Below are 13,433 nucleotides of genomic sequence, written 5' to 3'. Positions count from 1 at the left end.
TATGCTCATTGCTGCACAGAAGGGTTATATCCTTGATGCACCGCTAGGTGATAGACCTATTGCAGGAGCAGATGCACACGTTCTGAACGTTTGGCTCGCTCAATATGATGACTACTTGATAGTTTAGTGCACCATTCTTAACGTCTTAGAATCGGGACTTCAAAGACGATTTGAACGTCATGGAACATATGAGATGTTCCAGGAGTTGAAGATAATATTTCAAGCAAATACCCGAGTTGAGAGAAATGAAGTCTCCAACAAGTTCTATAGCTAAAAGATGGAGGAGAATAGCTCAAGCAGTGAGCATGTGCTCAGATTGTCTGGGTACTACAATCGCTTGAATCAAGTGGGAGTTAATCTTCTAGATAAAATAGTGATTGACAGAATTCTCTAGTCACCATCACCAAGTTAGTAGAACTTCGTGATGAACTATAGTATGCAAGGGATGACGTAAATGATTCCCGAGCTTTTCATGATGATGAAATTGATGAAGGTAGAAATCAAGAAAGAGCATCAAGTGTTGATGATTAACAAGACCATTAGTTTCAAGAAAAGGGAAAGGGAAAGAAAGGGAACTTCAAGAAGATCGGCAAGCAAGTTGCTGCTCAAGTAAAGAAGCCCAAGTCTAGACCTAAGCCTGAGACTAAGTGCTTCTACTGCAAAGGGACTGGTCACAGGAAGCGGAACTGCCCCAAGTATTTGGAGGATAAGAAGGATGGCAAAGTGAACAAAGGTATATTTGATATACGGATTATTGATGTGTATTTTACTAGTGTTCGTAGCAACCCCTCGGTATTTGATACTGGTTCAGTTGCTAAGAGTAGTAACTCGAAACGGGAGTTGCAGAATGAACAGAGACTAGTTAAGGGTGAAGTGACGATGTATGTTGGAAGTGGTTCCAAGATTGATATGATCATCATCGCACACTCCCTATACTTTCGGGATCAGTGTTGAACCTAAATAAGTGTTATTTGGTGTTTGCGTTGAGCATGAATATGATTTGATCATGTTTATTGCAATACGATTATTCATTTAAGTAAGAGAATAAATTGTTGTTTTGTTTACATGAATAAAACCTTATATGGTTACACACCCAATGAAAATGGTTCGTTGGATCTCGATCGTAGTGATACACATATTCATAATATTGAAACCGAAAGATGCAAAGTTAATAATGATAGTGCAACTTATTTGTGGCACTGTCGTTTAGGTCATATTGGTGTAAAGCGCATGAAGAAACTCCATGCTGATGGGCTTTTGGAATCACTTGATTATGAATCAGTTGATGCTTGCGAACCATGCCTCATGGGCAAAGATGACTAAGACTCCGTTCTCTAGAACAATGGAGCGAGCAACTGACTTATTGGATATAATACATACTAATGTATGAGGTCCGATGAGTGTTGAGGCTCGCGGCGGGTATCATTATTTTTCAGACCTTCACGGATGATTTGAGCAGATATGGGTATATCTACTTGACGAAACGTAAGTCTGAAACATTTGAAAAGTTCAAAGAATTTCAGAGTGAAGTATCATCGTAACAAGAAAATAAAGTTTCTACGATCTGATCGCAGAGGCGAATATTTGAGTTACGAGTTTGGCCTTCAATTAAAACAATGTGGAATAGTTTCACAAAACTCATGCCACCTGGAACACCACAGCGTAATGGCGTGTTCGAACGTCATAACCGTACTTTATTTGATATAGTGCAATCTATGATGTCTCTTACCGATTTACCACTATTGATTTGGGGTTATGCATTAGAGACAACTGCATTCACATTAAAAAGGGCACCATCTAAATCCGTTGAGACGACACCGTATGAACTGTGGTTTAGCAAGAAACCTAAGCTATCGCTTCTTAAAGTTTGGGGTTGCGATGCTTATGTGAAAAAGTTTCATCTTGATAAGCTCAAACCCAAATCAGAGAAGTGCGTCTTCGTAGGATACCCAAAAGTAACTGTTGGGTACACCTTCTATCGCTGATCCGAAGGCAAGATATTTGTTGCTGAGAATGGATCCTTTCTGGAGAAGGAGTTTCTCTCGAAAGAAGTGAGTGGGAGGAAAGTAGAACTTGATGAGGTAACTGTACCTGCTCCCTTATTGGAAAGTAGTTCATCACAGAAATCTGTTTCTGTGACTCCTACACCAATTAGTGAGGAAGCTAAGGATGATGATCATGTAACTTCAAATCAATTTACTACCGAACCTCATAGGTAAACCAGAGTGAGATCCGCACCAGAGTGGTATGGTAATCCTATTCTAGAGGTCATGTTACTTGACCTTGACGAACCTACGAACTATGAGGAAGAAAAGATGAGCCTAGATTCCATGAAATGGCTTGAGGCCATGAAATCTGAGATGAGATCCACGTATGAGAACAAAGTATGGACTTTGATTGACCTTCCCATTGATTGGCGAGCCATTGATATTAAATGGATCTGCAAGAGGAAGACAGACGCTGATAGTAGTGTCACTACTTACAAAGCTAGAATTTTCGAAAAAAAAGGTTTTCGACAAGTACAAGGTTTTGACTACGATGAGAGTTTCTCACTCGTATCTATGCTTAAGTCTGTCCAAATCATGTTAGCAATTGCCGCATTTTATGAAATCTGGCAAGTGGATAAACAAAACTGCATTCCTTAATGGATTTATTAAAGAAGAGTTGTATATGATGCAACCAGAAGGTTTTGTCAATCCTAAAGGTACTAACAAAATATGCAAGCTCCAGCGATCCATCTATGGACTAGTGCAAGCATCTCAGAGTTGGAATATACTCTTTGATAAGTTGATCAAAGCATATAGTTTTATACAGACTTGCGGTGAAGCCTGTATTTACAAGAAAGTGAGTGGGAGCATTACAACATTTCTGATAAGTATATGTGAATGACATATTGTTGATCGAAGATAATGTAGAATTATTCTACAAAGCATAAAGGAATGTTTGAAAGGAGTTTTTCAAAGAAAGACCTCGGTGAAGCTGCTTACATATTGAGCATCAAGATCTATAGAGATAGATCAAGACACTTGATAAGTTTTTCAATGAGTACATGCCTTGACAAGATTTTGAAGTAGTTCAAAATGGAACAGTCAAAAAGGAGTTCTTGCTTGTGTTACAAGGTGTGAAGTTGAGTAAGACTCAAAACCCGACCATGGCAGGACATTGGTCAAAATTATCCTTAGTGGAATAAGGATATGTTTCTCGATTATGGAGGTGACAAAAGGTTCGTCGTAAAGGGTTACGTCGATGCAAGTTTTGACACTGATCCATATGACTCTAAGTCTCAATCTGGATACATATTGAAAGTGGGAGAAATTAGCTAGAGTAGCTCCGTGCAGAGCATTGTTGACATAGAAATTTGCAAAATACATACGGATCTGAATGTGACAGACCCATTGACTAAACTTCCCTCACAAGCAAAACATTATCACACCTTAGTACTCTTTGGGTATTAATCACATAGTGATGTGAACTAGATTATTGACTCTAGTAAACCCTTTGGGTGTAGGTCACATGATAATGTGAACTATGGGTGTTAATCACATGGTGATGTGAACTATTGATGTTAAATCACATGGCAATGTGAACTAGATTATTGACTCTAGTGCAAGTGGGAGACTGAAGGAAATATGCCCTAGAGGCAATAATACATATGGCCATGACCTCGATCAAGGTCAATCCGGATCGAGCTAAAAAATTTATTCGGCTCATCAGGTAAAGAACGTCCCTGTCATCTTCCTCCAGGGAGCTCCATGGACGCCAGTGAAGGAAATATGCCCTAGAGGCAATAATAAAGTTATTATTTATTTCCTTATATCATGATAAATGTTTATTATTCATGCTAGAATTGTATTAACCAGAAACATAATACATGTGTGAATACCTAGACAAACAGAGTGTCACTAGTATGCGTCTACTTGACTAGCTCATTGATCAAAGATGGTTATGTTTCCTAACCATAGACATGAGTTGTCATTTGATTAACGGGATCACATCATTAGGAGAATGATGTGATTGACTTGACCCATTCCGTTAGCTTAGCACTTGATCGTTTAGTTTGTTACTATTGCTTTCTTCATGACTTATACATGTTCCTATGACTATGAGATTATGCAACTCCTGTTTACCGAAGGAACACTTTGTGTGCTAACAAATGTCACAACGTAACTGGGTGATTATAAAGGTGCTCTACAGGTGTCTCCAAAGGTACTTGTTGGGTTGGCGTATTTCGAGATTAGGATTTGTAACTCCGATTGTCGGAGAGGTATCTCTGGGCCCTCTCGGTAATGCACATCACCTAAGCCTTGCAAGCATTGCAACTAATGAGTTAGTTGCGAGATGATGTATTACGGAACGAGTAAAGAGACTTGCCGGTAACGAGATTGAACTAGGTATTGAGATACCGACAATCGAATCTCGGGCAAGTAACATACCGATGACAAAGGGAACAACGTATGTTGTTATGCGGTTTGACCGAGAAAGATCTCCATAGAATATGTAGGAGCCAATATGAGCATCCAGGTTCCGCTATTGGTTATTGACTGGAGACGTGTCTCGGTCATGTCTACATAGTTCTCGAACTTGTAGGGTCCGCACGCTTAAAGTTCGATGACGGTTATATTATGAGTTTATGTGTTTTGATGTACCGAAGGAGTTCGGAGTCCCGGATGAGATCGGGGACATGACGAGGAGTCTCGAAATGGTTGATACGTAAAGATCGATATATTGGATGACTATATTCGGACATCGGAAAGGTTCCGAGTGATTCGGGTATTTTCAGGAGTACCGGAGAGTTACGGGAATTCGTATTGGGCCTTAATGGGCCATACGGGAAAGTAGAGAAAGGCCTCAAAGGGTGGCCGCACCCCTCCCCATGGGCCGGTCCGAATTGGACTAGGGAGGGGGGGGGCACCCCCTTCCTTCCTTCTCCTTTTCCCTTCCCTTTCCTTCCCTCCTACTCCTACTACTTGGAAGGGCTCCTAGTTCTACTAGGAAAGGGGGAATCCTACTCCCGATGGGAGTAGGACTCCCCTAGGTCGCGCCATAGAGAGGGTCGGCCCTCCCCCTCCTCCACTCCTTTATATACGGGGGCAGGGGGAACCCCAAAGAGACAACAATTGATCTCTTGATCTCTTAGCCGTGTGCGGTGCCCCCCTCCACCATAATCCACCTCGATCATATCGTAGCGGTGCTTAGGCGAAGCCCTGCATCGGTAGAACATCATCATCTTCACCACGCCGTCGTGCTGACGAAACTCTCCCTCAACACTCGGCTAGATCGGAGTTCGAGGGACGTCATCGAGTTGAACATGTGCAGAACTCGGAGGTGCCGTGCGTTCGGTATTTGATCGGTCGGATCGTGAAGACGTACGACTACATCAATCGCGTTGTGCTAACGCTTCTGCTTTGAGTCTACGAGGGTACGTGGACAACACTCTCCCATCTCGTTGCTATGCCTCACCATGATCTTGCGTGTGCTTAGGAATTTTTTTAAATTACTACGTTCCCCAAAAGCCAGCTCCGGCGCTTCTTCAAAGGGGCATTGTCGAACTCAGGAAGGCCGATTCTAATAGGATCCGGGAGGGGGACGTCTTCTATATAAAACCATTCTGAAGGCCTGTCTTCGAACGTCTTCTTTGGGGTTCCGGACAGGTATCCGGTCCCGGCAATACACCACACTTCGGCTCCGCCCACTTGACATATTGACCCCTTCTGAGAACGGGGCACAAGGCAGAACAGCTTCTTCCATAGAGCGAAATGAGCCTCACAACCCAAAAACAACTTGCAAAGGGCTACGAATCCCGCGATGTGCAGCATGGAGGCAGGCGTAAGGTTGTGCAACTGGAGGCCGTAGAATTCCAGGAGCCCCCGGAGAAACGGATGAATTGGAAATCCGAGCCCTCTTACAAAATAAGGGACAAGGCATACCCGCTCTCCCTTGGAGGGATTGGGAAGGCTCTCCGCTTGCTCTTCGCCATTATAGGTGGCAAGCCCGGCTCGAACCGGGACCATGTACACTGGGGGAAGAAATCCCTTGGTCTGAAGCATCACTAATTTGCTGTGCGGGACGGAGCATCTCTCCCAATCTCCAGGCTTGGGGCTAGGGGAGCGAGAGGAGGAGCTGTGTCGACCGGCCATGATGGAATGGATCTCTATCGAATACGCTCCGATGATGGCTCACCAAGGGAGGATGGTGTGATTTGGATCTGAATCCTCGTCTTTTTAATAGGCATCTCATTCACACAGCTAGGGGGGAAATGTAAAAACACCCTGGCTCTTCACATTCGCTCGACACGTGGAAAGTGGCCATTATTAGGCGTGGAAGCCAAGGAGTGCAACATTCACAAGAGACCGGACACTATTTCGACAAGTACATGAAATTTGGAGAGGAACCCGCCCTGCAATGCCGAAGACAATACTACGCGCCGGACTCATCGTCATTGAAGCCTGGTTCGGGGGCTACTGAGGGAGTCCTGGATTGGGGGGTCTCCGGACAGCCGGATTATATCCTTTGGCGACTGTTAGACTATGAAGATACAGGATTGAAGACTTCGTCTCGTGTCTGAATGGGACTCTACTTGGCGTGGAAGGCAAGCTAGGCAATACATATATGTATATCTCCTCCTTTGTAACCGACCTTGTGTAACGCTGACCCTCTCCGGTGTCTATATAAACCGAACGGTTTTAGTCCGTAGGACAACAATCACAACATACAATCATACCATAGGCTAGCTTCTAGGGTTTAGCCTCTCTGATCTCGTGGTAGATCTACTCTTGTACTACCCATATCATCAATATCAATCAAGCAGGACGTAGGGTTTTACCTCCATCAAGAGGGCCCGAACCTGGGTAAAACATTGTGTCCCCTGCTTCCTGTTACCATCCGGCCTAGATGCACAGTTCGGGACCCCCTACCTGAGATCCGCTGGTTTTGACACCGACAGCCGGTCTTGTGCCACATCGCGTGCATGCCGCACTCTGACTGTATCTTGTGACGCGTCCATGCGCCCCTTTTGAACGCCCTGGAATTGTGCTGGAAGTAATGCTTCCTTATGCCACTCAGTGTGATACCTGTAGTATTGTGGAATACAGGTTTTAGTGTACCTAGTTGGCATTTTCATAACATCTTTGGCATGTTGCAGTCACTTGTTTCACTTTTTATTAACTGTCAAATTGTAATTGCTTCACCAGGTCTGCGTCTAAAAAGAAAAATAGAGCTATAAACAAAGGAATATGTTTGTGCAAGTAGACGGCCGATCGGTGTCTTACTTGGAAGTTTCTCAGGTTGGGTGTATCATATGCCGTGCTCGCTGTCGATGGTTGGTATGAACAAATCGATGAGAGACTGAAATCTCGCGCTGTCAGCACTCACTTTGGCCTCAAGGTGCTCGATCAGCTCCTGATCCGTGGGATCAAACTTGACGCCAGCCGGCAACATGGGCCAATCCTTCTTCGACTTGCATCGGTAATTCCAGTTATATGGTACTCAATGTATGATCAATCGACTATTTTAACTGAATGATGAAAGATTTCGACAGATAAGTGGTACTCCAAATCTGAAGTCCAGAATACCTGAACACGCCGCATGGATTCTTGTGTCACATCACGCGCAACATGTTGTCATGTCAATTCAATGTGTGGACATGATGAATAATTTGTCCGACGTATACTAGTACTGCTACTGTACTGCTTACTAGTCATATTTAGTGTCACAATTTATACATAGGTTTAACTAACAGTACGCACTTGAAGCCTAACTGATATATATGGCTTCTGCACGGCATCTCCATCATCATTATCAGTACATCCTACGCAGGTGAGTTAGGATGCACTTGATCCCAGGAAGGTATCTATCCTTCAAACCAGAGGAGTGCTTCAAACTAACAACAGTACATAATATCCAACAAAAGAGGGTTGTGCTATAGTAGCAGAATACATGGCTCAGTCTAGATATCAGCACGAATCAAGTTGTGCATATTTGCTGTTGGCATGAACCACATCGCCGCATGTCGGGTTTGCAAAAGCCATCCATCGCATGGAAGCTTGATTCCTTTCACACACTGAAGATTATCTGGCAACAAGCTGTGTCGACGAATCTCTGGATATGGTGATTCGTGAAACCCATGGTATGATGTGTAAACACAGCCCCCTCACGAATGGAAGTTGCATAGCACAGTAATCATCGCCGGTGATATGATCGATGATTGGTTGGATGATCGGATAATTGAGCCCGAGGAACAAGGAGTGGTTGCCGAGGCTGTAAACCCGCCTCCAGTTGAATACGCCTGGCCCAACGGAGCTGGGATCTTTCTCGAGCACGAAGTAGCCATAGCCATCAATGTCACGAACGCCCCATGCATTGTACTGCATGTGGTTTGATGTAATGGTTTGGTCAATTTGGTACGTGCGAATGAGCATCAAATGACCGCCGTCAGCTGAACGAGCGATAAACCACCACTCATCGTCTGGTATGATTCCAGGTCCTGGAATCATGAAGGCCAGCGCATTGCGTCTGCTGCAACAATTCAAATTGGAGACCAAAAGGACAAAAATAAACAATCATGTTCAGAGTATGTGTGGAATTAACATTATTATAATAGTGACACATATCATAGAAAGAGAATTGCAATGCCGTGGTCATACTCATACCCCAAGTGAAAAAATAAGCCAATGGCTTTCATATTCTAGCAATATGTCATGGTTCAAACATCATGTAACAATGAGAGGAAAACAGCTATGACAGCGCCTACTCATATTCTACCATAGCACTTACTACTAGTGTTCTCATATCAACTCTAAGCAATAACATGCGTTGTTATAAAAATCTTGCAAACGAGAGTAACATATAGCAATCATGATGTTATGCTCATAATATGTATTCTAACAATCATTAGATGCCAATTGTTCTCATATCAACTCTAACAATAACATGTGTGGTCATAAAAATCTAGGAAATGAGAGGAACATATAGCAATGATGTGGTTATAGACATGCTATGCATTCTAAATTTGTAACAAATGAACAGGCAGTCGTATTCATAAGGTAAAGATGAGATGAGATAGAACAATTACACGATGATAGATTCCACCAATATAGGTAGCCAATCTGTGCGTCGACCGCGTAAACGATGCCATCATGCACTATAGCATCAGACAAAAATGTTTCCTCAACAGGATTGATGATGAGCCATAACCATGTATGGCGACCGGATTCCAGATAGACTAATCCCTTGTTGAACAAGGCAATGAGCTTGTAATCCATATAGTCTTCTGATGGTGTGGGCACTTTGCAGATTACAACTTTCTGCAAACTAAGGTCGAGCCAAAAGCTTGATGTGTCTCGTGCGTAGTAGGCAGGAGTGTCCGGCGGGCCGCGAGGCTCGATGGCGGCGGTATCCAACGATGGAAGGGTGATCTCTCGCTGGGTGTAGATATCCATGAGACGCCATGGACTACGGGTGTGGTGGATGAGGACGATCCAGTTGGCCTTCATGCCCGCCCAGTAGTGGTCGCGCATGAAGGACAGGTGGAAAGGTAGTGGTAGCATGTCGAGGGGCACCTCGACAACCTCCGTAGGATCGTCAAGTCGGTGTCTGGGCCACCTGCGAGGATCGGGCATCAGCAAGTAGGGTGTCTTGAAAAGAGCCGTCCGGTTGCAGACGAGTAGAAGGTACAAAGACACCGAGCATGCGGCCATACGGACGGTGTTGAGTAGGTCCATACGACTACAGATCTGCTCCAAGAGAACATCGGGGAGGGAATTCCAATCGCGGCTCTGTGTGTCAGTCGGTTCTGCCATTGGGGTTTTCGGTGCCTGCGAGCCAGCGGGAAGTGGATTTGGGCGGTCGAGTGAAGAAGCTTCTCCTCGTGTGGCCGAGCAGTGAGGGGGGGGGGATATGGTACGCGCGAGCTACCAAGGAAGATGGTGCGGGAGGGCGAGCAGTGAACGGGGGTAAATGGTGTGTGGCCGACGATGGAGAAGAGAGGAAGAAGAAGAAGAGAGGAGGAGGAAGAAGAGACTAGTTGAATAGTTCTCTCTGACCGAGATGGGGAATAAATGGATCGCGATGACTTCCTTTCTACAGTATCCCTACGCCTCTACGCTCACTTCACTCATTTTGCTCCGTACCTAGTCACTTGTTGAAATATGTAGAAATACAAATACTCCGTATGTGCTGCCCCCGATTCGATCATACACTAATCGTACACGCAAACGTGTACGATCAAGATCAGGGACTCACGGGAAGATATCACAACACAACTCTACAAATAAAATAAGTCATACAAGCATCATATTACAAGCCAGGGGCCTCGAGGGCTCGAATACAAGAGCTCGATCATAGACGAGTCAGCGGAAGCAACAATATCTGAGTACATACATAAGTAAACAAGTATGCCTTAAGAAGGCTATCACAAACTGGGATACATATCGAAAGAGCTGCAGGCCTCCTGCCTGGGATCCTCCTAAACTACTCCTGGTCGTCGTCAGCTGGCTGCATGTAGTAGTAGGCACCTCCTGAGTAGTAGTAGCCGTCGTTGACGGTGGACGTCTAGCTCCTGGGCTCCAACGTCTGGTCGCAGCAATCGGTTATAGAAAGGGGGAAAAGAGGGAGCAAAGCAACCGTGAGTACTCATCCAAAGTATTCGGAAGCAAGGAGCTACACTACATATGTATGCATTGGTATCAAAAGGAATAAGGGTATCATATGTGGACTGATCTACAGAATGCCGGAATAAGAGGGGGATAGCTAGTCCTTTCAAAGAATATGCTTCTGGCCACCTCCATCTTGCACCAAGTAGAAGAGGGTAGATGGTAAGTTCACCAAGTAACATCGTGTAGCATAATCCTAACCGATGATCCTCCCTTTGTCGCCCTGTGAGAGACCAACCACCGGTTGTATCTGGCACTTGGAAGGGTGTGTTTTATTAAGTATCCAGTTCTAGTTGTCATAAGGTCAAGGTACAACTCCTGGTCGTCCTTTTACCGAGGGACACGATTAACTTCCGTGCAGGGGTGCACCACATTTCCCAACACGCTCGATCCCCTTTGTCCGGACACACTTTTCTGGGTCATGCCTGGCCTCGCAAGATCAACACGTCGCAACCCTACCTAGGAATAATAGAGAGGTCAACACGCCGGTCTAAATCCTATGGCGCAGGGGTCTGGGCCCATCGCCCATTGCACACCTGCACGTTGCGTAGGCGGCCGGAGAGCAGACCTAGCAACCTCCATTACAAAGGAAGTTGCGTTACGCGGTCCAACCCAGCACGCACCGCTCAGTCGCTGACGTCACGAAGGCTTCGGCTGATACCACGACGTCGAGTGCCCATAACTGTCCCCGCATAGATGGTTAGTGCATATAGGCCAGTAGCCAGACTCTGATCAAATACCAAGATCTTGTTAAGCGTGTTATTTCGAAATAACCACGGACTTCGACCAGGGCTAGGCTCACCTCTCTCCTAGGTGGTCTCAACCTTCCCTGTCACTCTGCCACAAAGTAACAGTCGGGGGCCTTCGGGAACTCAGGCCCACCGCTACCGGGATGGCGCCACCCACCCCTTCAGCCCCCAACATCGGAATCACTCGCGGGTACTCCTACGAGCCGACCCGACTTTAATCACCACCTGTATAGCGTGTATATATGTATAAGTATATACCCATGATCACTTCCCGAGTGATCACGACCCGATAGTATAGCATGGCAGACGGACAAGAGTGTAGGGCCATGGATGATAAACTAGCATCCTATACTAAGTATTAGGATTGCAGGTAAAGGTAACAACAATAGTACCAAGGACAGGCTATGTATCAGGATAGGATTAACGGAAAGCAGTAACATGTTACACTACTCTAATGCAAGCAATTGAGAGTAGAGTAGGCAATATCTGGTGATCAAGGGGGGGGGGGCTTGCCTGGTTGCTCTGCAAAGAGAGAGGGGTCGTCAACACCGTAGTCGTACTGGGTAGCAGCGGCGTCGGTCTCGGTGTCTAGCGAGAGAAGAGGGGGAAGAAACAATAAATATAATGCAAACAAATGCATGACGATGCATGACATGACAAAGCGTGATGCTAGGTGTGCCCTAACGCGGTACGTGGTGGTACCGGTGAAGGGGGAAATCATCCGGGAAATTATCCCCGGTGTTTTGCGTTTTCGGATAGATGAACCGGAGGGGGAAAGTTGTGTGTTTGCTATGCTAGGGATGCGTGGCGGACGGACGGGCTGCGTATCCGGATTCGTCTCGTCATTCTGAGCAACTTTCATGTTGAAAATAATTTAATCCGAGTTACGGATTAAAAGATTTGTTTTTCTAAAGATTTTATTAATTTCTGGAATTTAATTAATTATTTAATTTAATTCGAAATTTGGATTTATGACATCAGCATGATGTCATGCTGACGTCAGCAGCCAACAGGGGTTGACTGGGTCAAACTGACGCGTGGGTCCAGTGGGACCCACCTGTCATACACTGTTAGGTTAATTAGGGTTTAGTTAATTGATTAGGTTAATCTAATCAGGATTAATTAATTTAATTAATTATTTAATTAAATAATTAAGATTAATTAAGTTAATTAATTATTTTATTAATTATTCATTTTAAACCTTTTTTTCATTTTCATTCTGTGGTGGGGCCCCCTTGTCATAGGCAGGGGGTCTTGGCGGGTTCGGGTGTAACGGGCGCGGGCGCCCATGCACCCGAACGGGGCAACAGGGGGGGTGGAGGCCATAGCCCAGCGCGGCGGGGCGAGGCACGCCGACCGGAGCAGCGGCGGCAGCCAGCGGTGGAGGAGCCCTAGCGGCGAGCAGCAGGGGCGGCGCGCGGGCAGACGCGGTGGGGCAGAGGCCAGGGAGGCAGAAGAGGGCCGCGGGCATCGGCAGCGGGGCGCAGGTGAAGCCAGCACGGAGCTCTCCCGCAGGGAGTGCGGCGAGGCGAGGCCGGTGGCCAGGGCGGCCGCGGTGGCCGTCGGAGCTGCGGCGATAGGGGTGCAGGGCGGGGCCGAGCCCCGTAGCGAGCAAGGAGGGCGTCGGGCGCGGGCCAGGTAGCGGAGGAGCTGTAGAGCGTGGCGGCAACGCGAGCTAGCGGCGCAGGGGCGGAGGCGGAGCAGGGGAGTCCGGCGAGCTGCAGCAGGTGGCGACGGCAGCGGGCGCACGCGCGGTCGAGTGGGCGCGGCCGTGGCCGTGGGGGCCGCGAGCCAAGGTGGGGCACGGTCGCCGCACGGCGAGTGCGAACCTGCGCGCGGGGACGTGCAGGGGAGGAGAGAAGAGGCTCACGGCGGGGAGTAGGGGAGTGGCAGTGGGGCTCGAGGTGGTGAGTCGGGGACGACCGAGTGACGGGGAGGCAGGCCGGCGACGGTGTCCTGGCGCGGGGACGATGCGATGGATGTGGCTCCGGGCGCGGGGCGGCGTCGGGTGTCGTGGCGACCTCCTCCTCTCGAT

Source organism: Triticum urartu, chromosome 2A (genome assembly GCF_056163025.1).
Source record: "Triticum urartu cultivar PI428250 chromosome 2A, HENAU_Tu73, whole genome shotgun sequence".
NCBI classification, from domain to species: Eukaryota; Viridiplantae; Streptophyta; class Magnoliopsida; order Poales; family Poaceae; genus Triticum; species Triticum urartu.
Note: the sequence above shows the minus strand (reverse complement) of the source record.